Here is a 13744-nt window from a genome sequence, read left to right as displayed (position 1 = left end):
TTAGGAGAGACTGCGAGCCACTGGAAATGACATCGGTAGTGACAGGAAGTGATGCCAGATTCCAGGAATGAGCGGCCGGAATCCCTGAGCTTTCTACCGGATGGTCGGAGACACAACAGCTCTTTCACATAAATCTCCCCATTTCTGATGATGAGCTTTTTGTTCTATCTGTGTTTGTGAGTGGCTCTTACTGTTTGATGTGTTTGTGAGTGTTTGCTGGTTTTAAATACTCTTTATATACTTATTGCACTATTGCTCTATATCTCTCTTTTCATATTCTCCCTTGGCACCTAAAGTGCTAAGAAGATCTGAGCAACATTTGGAAACCATTATTCACTATCCATTTGGGAATCCTATCCTTAGTATCTTTTTCAATGCACCCCATAGCTGAGAGGATCTGGAAATTACTATCCACCACTTAGCTGGGAATAATAAATTTCTGTGCCTACTGTAAGGCACCCCATGGCAGTATATTTCCTAGTATTATTTAATTTTTGACAATGTTTTTTTACATACAGCACTAGAAGTAGTGGTTCAGTGAGTAAACACCGAATCTGTGAACAACAACACTGAGTTTGAATCAGGGAAATCTGGTTCAATTCCCAGCTCCAGCTCCTTTAATTCACTTTATCTCCCTGTGCCTCGAGCACCAAAATCATAGATTGTAAGCTCATCTGAGAAGGGACTGTCTCTATAAAAATCCTGGCTTTTAGAGATAGTTTCTTCAACAGGGATAAGTCCCCTATTACAGTAACATTTTATTTTAGTCGGTATTCCGATTACCCCTTCCCTTCACAAAAATTACTTCTTCTACCTTTCTTGAGAATGTTATAGCATCAGTTTAAGTCCTGTCAAGGTCATTCTGTACAGAGCTGAGACTGTCCCTGCAGGAGGAGAAACTGAATTTGAGGATTCTGCCTTTTGATAATCTATAATATGACAAAGGCAAAATAAATGGAACTATCCTCATGAAATCTACCTTTGTTCGTTATATTGTTGCTACCTCTGGGTCTGTTTGAAAGATTTGAATAACACCTGAACACTAAGTTAGAGTAGCTATTAATTTATAGGCTGGTTTAGCTTTTGCTTCTATGTTAAATTGACAAAGCACTGCACTTGTGTATCATTCATGATAGGAATAGTCAATTTAATCTTACCTTTAATTGTTCACATATCATTATAAGAAACATAGTGAGAGGCAAACAGTCTTCCTAATTAGATGGTGTAGGCATGTGAATGTATATATTTATATAAAATAATAGCTGCATATATGTTTTTTTGCAATGGTTTTCCAGGATTTTGCAGAATTTCCTGCATTCATAAATAAGCTCCTTTTACTCCAGGTGCTAACGCATTCGCTCCCCACAACATTCTACAGGACAGTGCAAGTTAGAGTTATATATCTCCCCATTTATGCTGCTGTTGTGGGGTGGGACAGTTGATGCTCTTCTCTCATCAGGGAGGAAACCTTATAGGAAACAGAAAACACCCTTCTCAAAGGAGAGATGATAATGACTTTACTGTATATCATTGTCTTGGTTACATACATGCAGGTGCATGCTATTAACTCTAGTGCATTATTGGAAGATTGTAGGCAGGGCTTTGATGAGTGTGCAGCTGAGTCATCAGATCTGCCAGTGGCCATCAGTGTGTGTAACGCCACATGCTATTTTATTTTAATATTAATATTTTATTAAAAATCGAATGAATAATGCATTCATTTGGAATGACACCAATATAATATGAAACATTGTACTAACTACATCAATGGACTCGCTAGCTTAGCTTAATACATAAACCGTTTTGCTGATAGAGGGGTGCATTGCTGGTACTTCAAAATAGAAAAGGTTAAACAAACCTGTCCCTGCTCATCTGCTGCGCTCTGCTCATAACTGTCTCCTTTCCTCCCCTTCTATAATAATAATAGCATGTTCTTGTATAGCGCTGCTAGTTTTACATAGCACTTTACAGAGACATTTTGCAGGCACGGGTCCTTGCCCCATGAAGCTTACAATCTATGTTTTGTGGTGCCTGAGGCACAGGGAGATAAAGTGACTTGCCCAAGGTCACAAGAAGCCGACACCAGGAATTGAACCAGGCTCCACTACTTTCGAACTCAGTGCCAGTCAGTGTCTTTACTCACTGAGCCACTCCTTCTCTACTGCTATCTCTTGCCTTAAACCTTTTCCAAAACAAAATCAGAAAATAGGAAAGAAAATCCCTGTGCCGGATGAGCTTTCAATCTAAGTGGTATATTAGGAGATTTAGAGAGAGCAGGTGAGGGAATAAGTGCAGTAGATGGCAGTGCTTGGCCACAATGGTTGGAAGGAGTGACTGTAGGTGTGGCACAGTAACCATGAGACAAACAATATCTTCAAAGTGCAGGTCTCCTACAGAGATACAAAGCAGAGCTCTGCTCACACGTTCATAATGAAGTTCTCCATTTAATGCGACAGCCAAGAACCCTCCGAGACCCCCTGAAAGATTGAAAGCTCTGCGGTGCAGGGATTTTCTTTCTTATTGTCTGATTTTATGTTTGTTGCGCTTTTATTATAATTCCATGTATTGTCAGTATATCTTTAATTATATAGCCCCATCCAGGTATTTACAGCAGTAAAACATGTGACATAATGTTATAACCCATATAATATAACATCTAAATGATAAGTGGGGAGAACTTACACAGACAGAAGGAGGGTGTTCTTGTAAGTGCGTCGGCATGGTGCCAAGGTCAGTGCATATGAGATGTGTAGTATCAGCTAACAGGGCTACTCATATGCTTCGTTAAAGAGGTGTGTTTTAAGAAAGGTCGTAAAGGTGGAGAGAGAGGGTGCTAGCCGGATATTGAGGGGAAGGGCATTCCACAGGTGTGGAGTAGTGAGTGAGAGAGGTTTTAGATGGGAGAGGGCTTTAGATACAAAGGGGGTAGACAGAAAACATGTTTGAGCAGAACACCAGTCGGGCAGAGAGTATAGCGAGAAATTAATGCTGAGATTTAAGGAGGGGCAGTGTAAAGCCTTAAAAGAGAGGAGGATCATTTTTTTTAAGTGATACAGAGTTTAATAGGAAGCCAGGAGTGGGATTTCAGCAGGAGAGACGCTGAGACAGATTTAGGAGAGAGTAAAGTGATTCTAGTAGCAGCATTTAGGATAGATTGTAGGGGAGACAGGTGAGCGGCGGGAAGGCCGGAGAGCAGGAGGTTACAGACGGGAGAGAATGAGGGCCTGCGTTAGAGCTTTAGCAGTAGAGCGATAGAGGAAAGGACGTATCTTTGCAATGTTACTGAGGTCAAACTACAGGTTTTAGCTACATTGTGAATGTAAGAGGAGAATGTGGCACCTTGACAGTGTGCTTGTAATACGTTGGTGCGTTTGTCATGTTCATCTCCTTGTGAGTTTATTCATTAAACATCCTCAATTTTACTTTGGAGTTTTCCCATGACATTTATTTTCTCAAGATTCTCTCCAGTTGCAGTGCACCTTTGCCCCACTCTACCACTATTGCAGAGAGGTTGAGCAATATGAGCAGAGTATAGTGACTTCTGTCTTTGGCAGCATGTAGGTCATTAGTTATTTTGGTGAGGACTGTTTTGGTACAACAAACAGTGCGGAAACCAGATTGTAGAGGATCTAGGAGAGAATAGGTGGTGAGAAAATGGAGCAAGCGAAAGGATACAAGACATTCAAGGAGTTTAGAGGCAAAAGGCAGGAGAGAGACAGGGTGATAATTCGAGTGATAGGTAGGGTCAAGCTTTTGTAAAGCATTGCGTATGCTGTTGGCGCTATATAAAAATACACACACACACATATATATACACACACACACCAATATTATAATTTTGATAACACATTTATATAATTGTTGCTGTTTTTGTCAAAGTGACGGGTTTACGCCCATAGACAACTCAATGGACAGTTGTATTGTATCTTTACAGTTAAATATGCAGATTTCTGGTGTAAATTATTTATTTATTTATTTATAAAATGTTTGCAGTATTTGGACACTAGGGGGCCCCGCTGAGTCATCTTGGCTTTTTCTTAATATATGTCAAGTTTAATAAGTACAGTATAGGGAAGCAAAGAGCTCGTGTGTTTCTGAGAATGATAAACGTAAGATACATTGGGACATGTGATAATGACATTTTGCGCCAGTATCCATGCATCAATCTGTGCAGTCAGCGCCTGACTGCCTAATTTTCTCATCACGTTTTATGCATGTGATGCAAGTCTTTTTGTCATCTCCAAACTGCCAGGCTTTATTACTGTACAGAAAGCGGGGGAAATGATAGCAAGGAGGCATAATGCAATGTATCACTTCATTAGCACATGCATTTCCCCCTAACAACTCCATGCAGATCCGGCTTGGCAGTGCCCCCTGATCTCTTCATTGTTCTGGTGATCAGAGAATAATAAACCAATTTTTTTTTTTTGCAGAGGTCAGCAACAAAGAAGAGGTCAACGGGTTAAAATCCTGTTCCTGTTTCCTTCCCTTCCAAACAAGCTGACAGTGCAGCATGGGGCGGGTTACACAGTTACTTTGTGGGTTACATATTGTTTGGTTCTTGGGACCTGCCCTCTCTCATCCCACAGCCTCTGAGATGCCAAGAACACAGCTCTGAGCCTGGCACAGTCACTCCAGAAAGAGGCGGAAACGGAAGCCTCAGCTGAACCACTCGGTGCAGGGTCCTGGTGTGCTGACTTCACAGAACTGGAGCAGCTCAGGGTGAGTTTTGCATGGAGATCTCTTGCTGAGTAACAGGGGAGCAGCTTTGCTATTTGATGCTCTGTTCTGCAGTGAGGCTCCTGGGTACTCAGAGTCCCTCTGTGTGGCTGGGGGGAGAGCAGCACTTTGTAAAGAGATGAATTGCAGACAGCTCCCTTTTCTCTGTCACACGATTATATAAATCCTGTTTGAGGGAGTACAGGGTTGTCTTGGCATATGGAAAATGTCACCCTCCAGTGTTAGGGCAGGGCTGCCCTGAGTATGAAGTACAAAGACCCACATTTGTATCCACCCTTACACCAAAAATCCAAGATTAGGCACATCATGTAACATTGAGCTGGGAAACCTATATTATTGACTTCACTTTTGACACTGCATAAGATGGGTTACAACAGATATTACCTAGTTAGTTGTAGGCATTAGTAGATGTGGCAGTTAGGGTGACAAGTCAGTAGATAAAGTAAACACATCGAAGGAATCGTTGTTTGCTAAAGTTTTCACTAATACTATTTGTTCTTATATAGTGCTGACAGTGTACGCAGCGCCATACATTGAATTTTCCAGCACAAGGAGTCCCTGTACTATAGAGCTTACAATATAATTTTGGAGGCACAGGTAGATAAAGTGACTTGCACAAGATCACAAGGAACTGACATGGGGATTTGAACCAGACTCGAAGTCAGTGTCATTGATTTCACTGCACTCGTTCTGAAACTAAGACTCCTGTTATTTATTGTTGGGCATTGGCTGGGAGGAAGCTGCAGAATTCGCATACATGCGTTTGCACCAGCCCTCCTTATTCAGCCTATTCAACATGCTGTTTCCCAGTGCTGGAGAAGAGATCAGATCTATTCATATGAATGGGACTAAAATCTCCTCCAGCACAAGGAAGCGTCTTCACAGTGTATATTCATTAAAAAGGATTTGAGAGGGTTCCTTCAAATATTTTACTTGTGGTTTTCCTGTTGTTGTTTTCCTGTTGTTGTTTATATACTCTTATGTTTGTGAAAGTACCTCTTACCTCCTGCAATTAATATTGTATCCTCATTTGTCATTAAACTCAGGGATGTTAAAAAAAAAAGACTGAAAGGAAATTCGCTGGAATAATTGGGCAGTTTGTTGATCACACACTATAAGGTGGTGAAAAATCCCAGCGGGATTCACAGCCAGAAGCTATGCATTCCCAGTACTCAGAACTGGTCCATGGGGTTTGCATGGTTCTTTCCTAGTCCTGGCAATTCAATGCCTGCTCCATTGGCACCCAATGAGTTAATCAACCCTTTATTGGGGGATCAACATAATCCCCATCATGTATATGTGGTATCTAAAATGTTTTCTTCCACACAAAGGACTGGGAAGCACTGTATATCAAGAGAAGCAAATTCCCTTTTTGCCGTTAAAGTAACAATTGTAGATACAAATATGTATCCATACACATCAATTTGTCAAGGAAAGTGTTCCCTGTTGCCCTAGGTACATCAGCTTGTTTTCTGGGGGGTAGTTTATAGGGGTACTTAGGGAGGAGGTAAATGATAGACATATTGTAATTGGACGCGTTCAAATTCTATGTGTAACAGAATTATTATTATTATTTCCCCCTTTTTGCATTCACAATCTGACTAATGCACTTCATCAAAAGTAGAGATTAATCCGATTGCCAATTCTTGGAGTCAGGAAGGAATTAATTTTTCCCCTTAATGGGGTTTTTTGTTTGCCTTCCTCTGGATCAATAAGTAAGTATAGATATAGAATAAAGTATCTGTTGTCTAAATTTAGCATAGGTTGAACTTGATGGACGCACGTCTTTTTTCAACCTCATCTACTATGTAACTATGTAACTATGTAAGACTTGATTAAGATTTTTATAATACATGTTTTAATCAGTAAAACAGGTACAATAGATGTGACTAAGTACGTCTCATATCATGGGGTTATATTATAATCCTTTAGTACTTACAGTAGCAGTTCACATTGGTAACCATCCTCCAACCAGACATTTATCATGCTGCAGTGTAAAAGAATGCTGAGTATAATTACAGGCATAACCCGCATTAACGTACGCAATGGGTCCAGAGCATGTATGTAAAGTGAAAATTTACTTAAAGTGAAGCACAACCTTTTTTCCCCCCCCCTTATCAATGCTTCGGTACAGGTAGGGAGCCGGTATTGCTGTTCAGGACGTGCTGTCAGGCGCATGCACAAGCTGCCGTTTGCCTATTGGGCGAAGGGAATCAACTCGTCACTACTACAGCGGTCAGTAGTGCAGAATAAGTGTCCGTACTCGCGAAGTGAGTGTACGGACACGGGTATGGGGCTATTGAAAATATGTCCTTACTCTCGAGTGTACTTAAAGTGCGTGTCCTTAAACGGGGTATGCCTGTAAACAGCTTTAAAGCATTTTATAATTTGATACATTGCATCATACCAGATCCCCAATACAACATTATTGCTTTGTACCAAAGCTTACAGATTCCTACCCAATATCCCTAATGCTCTACAACCGTACTACTCTCATGTTGCTTATTCCTTTGCGGATAACACAGACTTCTTATGCAAGATCTACTAAGGGTCTGGGTATTACTTTAACTATTATTTTCTCCACAGAGTTGCGAACACTGGGATTGTGTTAGAATTAGTGTCATTATGTAGCAATGTTCTGTTTTGCGGAGAAAGTGCCATTCAAAAACATTAATGAACTGCTTTCCCAACACTTTATCCTTGATCCCATGAAATACCTTTACGTCTCTGTGCTGAAAGCATAAGGTGTTTATACTTGTTCAGCTAGTTGTGATTGTGCCTGAAAGGACCTCTGCACTTTTTCACATTTCTCCCAGGAACAAGCAGAAAAGAAGCGATGGTCCTTTTGTTCTCCATACTCAGTTATCAATTTGGGGGGTTGTTAATAATTGTTTGCCCTTGGCACGGTATTAAATGCAGCGTGTGTGGAATCTCTAAGTACTGTCCTGGCAAAGTCAGTGACATCCGAATTGGTATTTAATGAATACATAACTGAGGACAGCCAGATCATTAACCGCTTCATGAAAAAGGCCATACAATGCACTGCATAGCGTTAAATGTACATTTTCTGTGGCTTTCTACAAACTCAAATATACACTTGCATACACGCTTACCTTGACTTTTAAATCATTTGTTTAACGTTAAAACACGACAAAAAATGAACACCGCTTTCCATACGTATAGAGTCATATAAGGTTAACACAACATCAAGTGGGATATATACGCTCTAAGGCCGCCCGTATAGTGCCGTCGATTGCCACAGGCAAAAGTTATATTTCGCTGGGCGTTGTCGTCGCGGGTTTCCGGGCATTTGATTGGTTCAGGGGCCGTGACATGAGGCGACAGCCCTTGAAAAATCAAATATTGCCGGCTACCAGTTTTCACGACGGCGAGGTCGCTCCGTCGCATTGTCACTGTCGCGCTTACTATAAGCGCACGCGGTGGCGGCAGCAATGCATTTGTTTTCGGGCGACGTCGCCGGCACTATAACCGCGTGCCTTAGGAATACAACAAAGGTCATGTGACGACCAATTTATTAAAAAATAAAAATGTCATTATTAAAAGCCACAGTGAAATATGACATGGGGAGTATAACAGACAAAAGAAAAGAGGGGTAGAAGTGAGAAGAGAGACTAAAAGGATTGTTATTGAGGTAATAAATTTAACTCTTTCACTGCCACAGGGCCCAGCATAACATTGCCGCACAATGCAATGCTCGCCCCTCTGGCAGAGAAACGGGTTAATGGATAGTGGCTTTCAAAAACGTAGATGTTACAGCTAATTACATGTTTACATTAAGATGGTATAAAATAATAATTTGGCTCACGCGAATCACCTTTTTGTGGATGTCCCGGTGCATGCTGGGAACACAATTCTAAAACGGGGGAGAAAACATCTCCAGCTCCTGGAATCCAAGTAAATGTGGCGCTTGTTTCTTCTTCGGAAAACACGGAGCGGGTTGCCAAGATTCTATAAAGCTTTCCTGTCCTGAAACATAGCAACATATTTGTGGTTTTTATTTATTTTATTAATGCACGATGTAGGTTCAAATTCAGCAACATAAGTCCATATAAATGTGGATTGTATTTGAAAAATAGTCAATTCAGCCTTTGAAAAAAAAAAAAAAAGAGACATCATTTTGTACACGATGAAGCAGCCAGGTACTGATGTGGTAACAATGTAGTGATGGGAGATGGATGCATCTATATGCCTCAGGTGGCTTGTGGGCTATATTTAACTGCTTCAATGCCAGCGGAAATAACAATGCATTGCAGAGCATGTGCTTCACTAGGGAGAAGGAGTGGCTCAGTGAGTAAACACACTGACTAGCAAAATAAGTTTGAAAGTTTGAAAGTGGGGAACCTAGTTCAATTCCCAGTGTTGGCTCCCTGTGACCTTGGGCAGGTCACCCTATCTCCCTGTGCCTCAGGCACAAAAAAGTAAAAAGCCTGCAAAATGTTTCTGTAAAACTAGCATTGCTATACATGAACATGCTAAAAAAAACAAAACTATTTTCAGCTTCCAAAATGCTGGAAAAGAATGTCTCTTGAACAGCAGAGAGAGAGAGAGAGATTTTCTACATTGTGGGAACTGCCAATCAGGGAAAAAAGTAATTGATCCCTTTTTGAATTTCTGGTTTAAAAACACACATTTTACAGAAAACGGTGTGTTATTGTATGACAGGTTCTCCTCATTGGAAAACATTTTACTTCTCTGATGTTTCTCTGTTGTGATTTGTTAAAGCTGATCAAAACTGGGGCGGGGGGACAACAGTGCTTTCATTTATTTTTAAAAGTCCCATAGAAAGCAGTGAGATTATTATTTTTTCTTTGATAAATATGCTTTTGATCAACAATTTTGCCCTAGTTTAGCAGCCTGGATACTCTGATTAGTCTAAAAGTTTCTACATTATTTGATATTTTTACAGCAAAGTCCATAGTGGAATCAGTACAATGAGGTCGGTCAGGTTCCTCTCAAATGCTACACATAAAGAGTTTGTACATTGAATACCACTATACAATTCTCTGCATCGTGGGCCACATTTCAGTCTGTTTGCTTTCCTGTACAACAGGAGAGGTTTATTACCTTGATTAACCTGAGGCGCTCCTATACAAACACACACCTCTGTATACTCGCTCACATTTGCAAGACTAAGCTTGTGCGTGTTTAATGTAACTGAAAACAACATTCTGTACCTATCATTTTTAATCTCTTATGTTTCTCACGTCTAGAGGATAAAAAAAAAAAAGGAATGCTAAATCAAAACCCAACTTCTTGTAGCAACGTGTCTGTGTTGTGATTCTGCGGAAGTTGGTGGAGTTGCCAACACGGCAAGATTTTGCCACTAAGGCCACGCTTATAGTGCCGGGAACGCGACCGATGACGTCACCCGCCGCCATTGCGAAAGTTGTAATCAGGTTTGGAGACGTCGCTGGCTACAAGGAGAGTGACGTCAGCAAGGGGGAAGGCAGATGGGCTATGTGATTGGCTTATAGGCAGTCACATGGGGAGACAGTCTCTGCAAAATCAAATTCTAGTGACTACCAGGATTTTGGTAGCGCCGTCGCTCTGTCGCCGTCGCGTCCACTATAAGCGCACGCGATGGCATCAATACAATTGTTTTGAAGCGACGTCGCGTCGCCAGCACTATAAGACCTATAGTGCCGTCGACGGCGACACAACGGGTGTTCAAGGGCCGTCACGGGACGCGACAGCCCTTGAAAAATCAAATTTTGCCGGCTACCAGTTTTCACGACGGCGACAGAGCGACGTCGCTTTGTCGCTGTCGCGTGGACTATGCGGCGGCAATGCATTTGTTTTCGGGCAACGTCACATCGCCGTTGCCAGCACTATAAGCGCGGCCTAAGACTTGCAAAGTTATTAATGCAATGTCATCAGTGACATCATCAGTGACGGTGCAATCATGTGATACCTAAAGAACCAGTACCTCTTATTTTTTTCATTTACTTCTTACTAGGTGGGGACCCCCTGCTTTCCCATATACAGGAGGTGCCCCCAGTATCAGGTCCAGCTGGGCACCCAATATGGCGGTTTAAAGTTCCCACATCCCGCGGGCCAATAGGAAGCCATGAATTTCTCTACTGTCTTCCTATTGGCCCGAATTACTTTTAAACGGGAGTGGCACCTTCTCCTATAAGTATTTCGGGGAGCAGGGGGTCCCCTAGAGCAGAAATTAACACAGTCAAGTCCCGAGACCCCCTGCTTCAAACCTAGGGGGAAACAATGTTTTGATTTTCAGAGGCACAGGTGCTTTAGGAGCTCACTTCTTGCCCTTTGCAAAGCTTCTTTCAGGAGATAAGTGATTGAAATGTTCAGTGTCTGTGGAGGTTAAAACGAAGGGCAGAGGGCAGTCTAAATGTTACCATGGTAACCTCAGAAGCCATAGTTACAGTATTATGAAAATAATGTTTTTTAACACTTGAATTTTTTTTAAAGAGCAGGACCTGCTTAGGGGGCAAGATACTAACATGATATGAGTACAACTCGTATAGGCTTTTGGTGGGTGGGGCGTGGAAGGTGGTGAAGGAAGGGGGCTGATTGAAGCTTTTCTGTAACCCCTCAAAGAAACAATAAGTTTATTTGAACAATAAATACCAATAACAAAACATTGAAAAATGTCAACAAGCAATTAATCAAAGTGTGACAAAAAGGTCCAACTTTTGTAAGGAAATTATACATAGCCCACGGACTCCCAAATCATGGGATGTACACAAACTCTTAATATTACTGTTGTAACCCTGGTCCCCAGCAGCTCCTGGAGACCCCCCTTCCCTGGCGCAGCTCGATCGCGGGTACTGAACAACCCGACGGCTGCTTCCAAGGGTGGGGGCTGGAGCAGGGAGCAGCGCGGCTTCTCCTGCCTGCGGCCGGTTGCCGGGGACGCGATCGGGCCGTTGCTAAGGCCGCGATCGCGTCTCTAAGGTCCCGGCGGTCGCAGAGCAGGGCGCCGCCATTGCGCTTCAAGTCGCGCATGCGCAGTGATCGCGCGAGGGCAGGAGAGCCCCAGATAGGTCGCGCATGCGCAGATAGGGGTAGGGAGCTAAGGCAGCTCTTAGGAGGTCGCGCGAGAGTAGGGAAGCATAGGGAGAGCTTGCGGCGGCCATTAGGAGTTAGTGTAGGCAGAGGGGAGGAGCGCACGCGGCCCCAATGTTATAGTAAGGGCCTCGGGACTACAATTCCCATGAGGCATAGCGAGGCAGGCACCAGGTGCTTGATAGGAGCCAATAGGGCTGTAGGACTGCCCTGGAGGAAAGAGATACATTTTCCCGGGCTTTGCATGAGTCACGTCAGTTGGAGCAGAGGAGCTGAAGGGGAAGGAAGGATGCAGGGAGTGAGTGCAGCTCCTGCATCCAGATAGGTACCCTCACCCTCCAGGTAGGCCCCAACTCCCCACCAGGTTAGTGGGTAACTGATAAGGGACGGCCCTAGATAGGGAGGTCGCCCTTAGTGTGTGTAAGGTGCAGGTTTGGCAGTGCCACAGCGGATAGTGCTGTGCGCACTGGCAAATAGGCACAGCGTGTGTGCAGTGGATGATTTGCTGCGGGATCCAGGTGGCTGTGTACGATTGCCAGCTGTGTGTGTGTCGCTGCATGTGCTGGGCGCAGTGTGTGCAGCGTGTGTGAATGTCTGCAGGCTGACAGTGTGAGCTGAGTGTTGGCTGCAGGTGCGTTAGGCTGTTAGGATTAGCAGTTACAGTTGAGACTGGGTAGCTAGGGGAAGGGGGGCAGGTTAATGTTCCACAGGCCCTAGGAGTTTTCCCCAAGCCATCCCAGGTTGCGGTTCCTCAGGGACAGGCCCTAGGTTAGGGTTGCTGTCACTCTAGAAGTAGTTAGGCAGAAAGCTGATAGCGGCGGTTGCTGTTCCCATGCGGTTGGTGTTGCCGTGATCGGTTGCAGTTCCCGTGGAGCGGTGGGACCCTCGTTGGGGTCCACCGGCAGAGTACCTGGAAAGGATCAGACGGACGTCTGACCCTTTGAGAAGAGTGTTGCAGGCCCGAGCATCGGAGTGCTCGGAAGGTATCAATATTATATGTGCACCAACAGGCCTAGAGGTTTTAGTGACTGCGCAGTCACCCAGTGACTATCTCTGTAGGAGTACGGGACATTGGGTGGGGTTCTTGGGACACTGGGTGTGATCACCTGATGTCGGGGAATCGTCCTGCGAGACGTCACCACGGGTAGTGTCTCCTCGTGAGAGGGACACAGGTTATGATGTTATGTAATGGATGATGATATGTTCTATGTTCATAAGTAAATTCCTTAGTTATTATATAATCACTGACTGTGTGTGGTTTCTAATTGGGTTCCTATGTAGGGTCATTCTACACGTCCATAGAATCCTACATAGGTGGAGGCGCTGTAAAAGAAGATTCGTTCCAAAGGATTCACCCCAGGCTCTCATTAGCGGAGGCTCAGACCTCCTGTGAGCCTGCAGGTATACGCACCACACCGGTAACACTACATGTTCTACTCACCCACACTACATATGAGATTGGGTGGGGTGGAATACCCGTTACACTGTTTTTGATGTTATTTCCAGTAACTACAATATTGAAAACTTCGGGGGGGGGAGGGGGGGTTCAAACATAATGGTCTGAAAAAAATAGTACAGTACCGCCTTACCAGAATAACATGAACATGCTGCTGAATGTGTAGCCAGGATTTACCACTAAAAGCCTCAAACTGAAACTACAGTACTAGATATGCCCAATGTGTCTGCCTGGGGAGCGGGTCTTGTAGACTTGTTAGTATCAAGTACAGTACTTATTTTCTCTATACCGAAGAGAAGAGCGATTTAAGGGAAGATGATATCACTTCAACTGTTAAAATTGTAACGTAGAAATCATCATTATTATTATTTGTTGGAGGAAGGTGTCTTACTGCCTTAAATGTCAACACCCTACCAACATTGCCTTCACTTTAACATTCAGAACTGATCAATTGACCGGATCAGATAAAGAAGGCCCCACTCAGTATATAATTTC

The 13744-nt window shown here is 43.3% G+C and overlaps 1 protein-coding gene across 1 annotated transcript in view; it reads left to right on the top strand.

Moving 5' to 3' along the window:
• The first annotated feature begins 4557 nt into the window (after window positions 1–4557).
• AKR1A1 (aldo-keto reductase family 1 member A1) overlaps window positions 4558–13744 on the top strand; it is a 29556-nt gene continuing 20369 nt past the window's right edge. The window contains exon 1 of the mRNA XM_075616131.1: window positions 4558–4722. The gene's annotated coding sequence lies outside the window, so the exon portion shown is untranslated. The remainder of the gene's footprint in view (window positions 4723–13744) is intronic.

The sequence above is a fragment of the Ascaphus truei genome, chromosome 10, assembly GCF_040206685.1.
Source record: "Ascaphus truei isolate aAscTru1 chromosome 10, aAscTru1.hap1, whole genome shotgun sequence".
Classification (NCBI taxonomy): domain Eukaryota; kingdom Metazoa; phylum Chordata; class Amphibia; order Anura; family Ascaphidae; genus Ascaphus; species Ascaphus truei.
Note: the sequence above shows the minus strand (reverse complement) of the source record. Positions and strands in the feature narration are given on the sequence as shown.